Source organism: Hibiscus syriacus, unplaced genomic scaffold, assembly GCF_006381635.1.
Source record: "Hibiscus syriacus cultivar Baekdansim isolate YM2019G1 unplaced genomic scaffold, ASM638163v2 tig00117000_pilon, whole genome shotgun sequence".
NCBI classification, from domain to species: Eukaryota; Viridiplantae; Streptophyta; class Magnoliopsida; order Malvales; family Malvaceae; genus Hibiscus; species Hibiscus syriacus.
The window spans coordinates 2120050-2125412 of record NW_024063516.1 but is presented as its reverse complement, the minus strand read 5'-3'; the positions used below and the strand labels follow the sequence as shown (position 1 = coordinate 2125412).

Sequence of the window (5363 nt, the reverse complement as noted above, 5' to 3'; positions counted from 1 at the left end):
ATCGCGCATAAGACCCCAATCCGGAAAGCTCTTTTCGACGCGCACGCTCTCCACATGAGCTACGCTCCATGTGGCCTTTTTTTCAACCTCAAATTCTGCCGTTTTCCCCTCCGAATCACTAGATTTAGTTATTTTTTACTATTTATGGTAATATTTCGATTGTTAATTAGGAAGTCAATTTAAATCCGATTTAGACCGGATTTTTGGAGATTGCTTATTTTATTTCGAATTTCAATTTAGAGTGATTTTCGGGATTTTGCTATTTTTGGCAAAATTCGAATAAATACGATTTTTGCTATTTTTGGCAAAATTCGAATAAAGACGATTTTTTTAGCTATAACAGTCCGGCTTGTGGACTGCTTTTGACAGTTATTGATTTTATAATATTTTATTAAACCCTAGAGACTTTTTTCTCTGGTTTTTGGGCGAATTTTCTCTTGTGAATCGTCTGTCGGAGCTAGCCTACAGGATAATCACTATTGTCTGGCGTCAATAAGTCATTGCTTGCTCTTTCCAGAGCAAGGCTTTTCGAGTTCCAGTAGCCGTTGAAGTTGAACCCTAGTCACGAAAATGACCGAATTAATCAAATCAAGGGTATCCAATGCACTGGGAGTGAGACTTGGTATCACCAAAATTAGGTCATTCAAGGATAAAATTAGTTACTTGGAGTTCTCTTCCTGTTTAATCTCATCTTTTGTCTTGAGTTCACCCTTCGCCTGGTGATAAACATACGCAAGAGAATAATATCAAACACTTGAAAAACAGAAGATGTGAATTTCTTTGGTGTGCGGGGCGGGGGGAGATCACATTGAGTTTATGAATTATTCAAAAAAAAAACGTAAAAGGAATACCTTTGTCAAATCAGTTGACTTCTTTGTATGACCATTTGCATCTGACCCATATGACAAAAACAAATCAATTAGGAGTTCCATTGCAGATTTTTTAAACTAAACTGATATGCAGTTCTTATTTTAAACCAACAAATAGAATTGTGCAAAATGGAACTTTTGGTAGCAAAAATTGAAGTCATTGAGCATACCTTCCTCCTGTCTACCATTGGCATTAGCTTGAATTGATCTCTCAATTTTCAAGATTTCTGTTTCTATGGTGACAAACCTTTCGAGAACTGCTGGTGTACTAAACGAAGCGCACAAATCTACAAAACAAGCAACAAAAAAATATTAGTCTAAAAGTAGACTGAATTCCCAGATGGTTGGCCAAGACTTGAGTTTTGTAGTTGAATTAGCATCGAAATGGATTTTGTTCATACAAAGAAATCTAAGAATAAATGTATAGATAAGAATTTTGGGGCAGACAGAAATCAGATCAATAAACTATGCTACTCATTGCAAATTAAATTTCAACTCGAATGAATCAGGAGTGAGTAGCGAATTACCTCTCAAAAGTAGCTTTGGTGAACCAGTGTACCAGGAGCAGGTGGCTGCAAAGTAATCGAATACCCACCTTGTGAAATCTCATCTCTTGCAATTTGAGATGACTAATGAAGGGTTCAAAAAGCCCAGAATCAAGTTTCTCATTCTTTCCTTCGTAGAAGAGCACCAGATCAAATCTTCAACAACAACAAAAGACTCAGTTCAGTTCTTTCATTATAAGAAAGTGCAAATATCAATCGTAGCTTACCTAGTTCGAGTTGGAGTGAGTTGAAATAAAGCGTGATCAAGGATAGTACTTGAGTCCATTGATAGAGAAATTCAAACAAAAAGCATAGCAATGATATTCTTGAAGTAAAGTCCAACCTTCTTTGGGTTTGGTTTTGGTGTTTATTGGGAAAGTATTGGACAAAGTGCAAAGCTTGAAGTGAAGAGTTAATGAACGTGCTGGTCATAATCGTCGAAGAAGTAGATTTTGTTTGAAAGATGAACAACCGTAAATGAACGTGAATGAAAGAGAAAGGTGGATGGAAAGCCAGCCGAAGATGATGAAGTTTTGCACGTGCACAGATTGATTGGAACGTGAAACGCCTACAAGTAATTCATCAATATTTTCTTTTAAGCCCCACAAAATTACTACAACTTTTTTAGTGATTATGTTATCATAATCAATGAGTTCAGATAATCTTATTCAATTACAGTTGGAAAAAGAGTGAATTTTATTAATAGATTTAATTTTTATATTAAATTTATATTCTTTTTATATTACAAATTAAAAAAATTAATTTGAATATTAGTAGGATAATTATTATTTTAAATATGTTAAATTCAAATGTATTTGCTATCTATTTAATTTTAAATATTAAAAATTAATTATATACTATTAAATATTTTCAATTAAAATAATATTTATTTAAGTTTAAATAATAAAAAATTGTTTATATCTTTTGAATATTTCAAATTAAAAGATATTATTATCTTTTTAAATTTGAATATTAAAAAATATATGTTTGACTAAATTTCTCTTAAAAATCTCCTATAAATATTTAGTTAACCTGTTGGGTTTTTCATATCTCACACTTTAAGAACTTTTACTTTTCTTTAAAAAATATTTTCTCTCGTTCTCTAGTTTTCCAGTAATAGGCAAAGGCAAGAAATAGTTTGTGATCTCGAATCGAGTTGTTGTATCTTAGGAGACAGATAACCAAAAGATCTTGAACACCTAAGGAGTCGCCAAAAATCTATCAATATGCAAACGATCTCGAATCGAGTTGTTGTATTTAAGGAGACAGGTGACCAAAAGATCTTGAACACGTAAGGAGTCTCCGAAAATCTATCTCAAGAAAATTGTTTTCGATCAAAAAATTAAAATAAAAAAGTATTTTTCTTTCTATTTATTTTACTTTAATTTTTAAAGAAGTTGAATTTCTTCTATTTATTTTCTCAATTTCAATTTTTATCTTGGATTGTTATTAGGTAACAATTACTACATATTAAAAGATTTTAAATATTCTGGTAAACTATCAAGATGGTCACTTCATTTTAAGACACTTATATTTTGGTCACACACAAAAATTCTCTCAATTTAATCGTCGTCGTTAGAGAAATTGTTCATTTCATTCGTCTAACCGTTAATTTCCTTATTTTTATTTTCTATGCATATATTTTCTTATTTGGGTGTTATTGATATTTGAATTTATTTTATAGGTATCGACTTGACATAAAAATCATTGGGTAACTTAGCTATCGTTTTCTATTAAATCAATGTTTTTCTATATTATGTTATTTCATATAATTTTTAAAAGCTTTAGAGATTACTGTTTTATTAAAAGTTGTTGATATTTATTTTTTTTAAAACCGTAATATTAGTCTCATTTAGCCAGAAAATTTCCAACGGGACAATATGGGTAGGTAGAATTTGCTTGGAGCCAACTGTGAGACAGCTAGATATCAAAGCTGAGCTGGAAGTTGTAACATTTTGGTGTTAGTAAAGATTTAAGATCCACTCTCCCTGTTATATTATTGATTTATGGTACATGATGTCCGACCAATCAAACATCATATAGTTTATAAAGAAACATAAATATATCATTTCCAATTGCAGCTTTCCCTTGGAATAATGCAAACTATAATGAGATTCTTCATCACAATATATCTTCTTCCCCTACAATTTCACCAATATTGCCATTAACCATCAACGGCGTGCTTTTAGTAAGTTCCAATCGAGGAAAGTTTATGGACAACTTTAGGGTCGTGACTAGACTTTCACAGATGAGAAAATCGGTACCATCATTTTTCCTTCTTGTTTCTTCTGCTGACCAACCAAAGCAAGACAAATGGGGTGACATGCTAAATCAAATTTTCATTTATCAGGCCAAAGACTAGTTGGGAAAGATGACGTGGATGAGACACTAAATTCTTTAAGTAACGTTAAAGGTTCGAATCTTGACGTTTGTAAATGGAGTAAACTAGATTGGGAGAGTCATCCCACCTCTACAATACCCTATTTGGATTGTCGATCAACATATCGAATATCAGTGATTAATTAAAAAATACAAGTTTAATTAGATTTCAACATTTTGGAGTTCTTACATATGACCACAAAAGTTGGGCTAAACAGCAACTACTAAGTCTCAGATTTGCTGTCAGTAAGGAGGACCGAATCAAACCCAATACTATTTTCACTTTCCAAAATCAGTTCATCTTTCATCTAGGTTATAACCTTGTCATCCATTCAATTTATTTGTGTTCTATATCTGTATTCATTCACCGCGTCTCAATTTAATCCCACTAATTTATTATTTAGATAATAAAATAAAGGGTAAATTATGTGTTAGTCACCCCATTATTTCCGCAGTTAAGTTTTAGTCACTCAATTATTTAGAAAACGTGTTATAAAAGCAGAGAAAAACGTGCCGTAATAACATATTTATTAAAAACTAAAAATCGAAAGGGAAACAAAGATGTAATATAAGAAAGGGTAAATTATACCGATGGTCAATAATATTTGAGTGAGTTTTTGTTTTCCCCACTAGAGTTTCAAAACTAAATAATTAGTTACTAACGTTATCGATTTGTAACAAAACTGTCACTACAGTTATCAATTTGTAACAAAATGGTCACTTCACCTTTATCTCTGTTAAATTGATGATGTGGCACCGTTAATAAAAAAATGTTAACATTTAGTTTTACCCCTAAACTATTACTAAAAATAGGTCCTTAAATAATGATTTTATATCTAGTTTATGCCAAAAGCTTTCTAATTTTTAGTTTTCTTTAAACACCCCACCGTCTCAATTATATTCTAACCACTTTTCTTACAAAACGAGAACCACACTTAAACAAACTCTCGTTTGTCTTTAAATATTCTAACCACTTTCCTTACGAAATGAAAACCATCCCAAAAGCATTATTTTTTACATTAAAATTAATTGAATATATGGCATTAAATACTCGTGTATTTGTCTTTAATGGAAAAACTTCATTTATCTATGTAGTGTGGTTTTCGTATTGTAAGAAATGTGGTTCGAATATAGTTGTGGTGGTGGGGTGTTTGAAAAAAATTATAAATTTGAAAAAATTTAGGATAAATTAGATTATAAAATCATTGCTTAAGGACTTATTTGATGTTTTAGCAACAGTTTAGGGGTAAAACTAAATATTAACATTTTTATTAACTTTGCCACATCATCAATTTAATGGAGGTAACAATGGAGTGATCATTTTGTTACAAATCGATAACGTTAGTGACTATTTTATTACAAATCGTTAATGTTAATGACTAATTTGTTATTTTTAAAACTTCAATGGGGAAATAAAAACTTACTCAAATATTAGTGACTACTGATGTATTTTACCCTATAAGAAACAGTAACGACGGTCGACCAACACTAAGATTAACAATGTTACCGGTCAAACAAAAATAGAAAAGAAATCAACGGCACATAGAGAAACATAAGGGGAAAAGGATTT

At 31.1% G+C, this 5363-nt stretch overlaps 1 long non-coding RNA gene across 1 annotated transcript; it reads right to left on the bottom strand.

Moving 5' to 3' along the window:
• Positions 1-518: 518 nt before the first annotated feature.
• LOC120194647 lies at positions 519-1130 on the bottom strand. The gene is made up of 4 exons (XR_005522988.1): positions 1040-1130; positions 852-892; positions 664-716; positions 519-558 (listed from the first exon to the last, which is right to left on the bottom strand). It is a non-coding gene; the product is annotated as an uncharacterized LOC120194647 (long non-coding RNA).
• Between the last annotated feature and the right edge of the window lie 4233 nt (positions 1131-5363).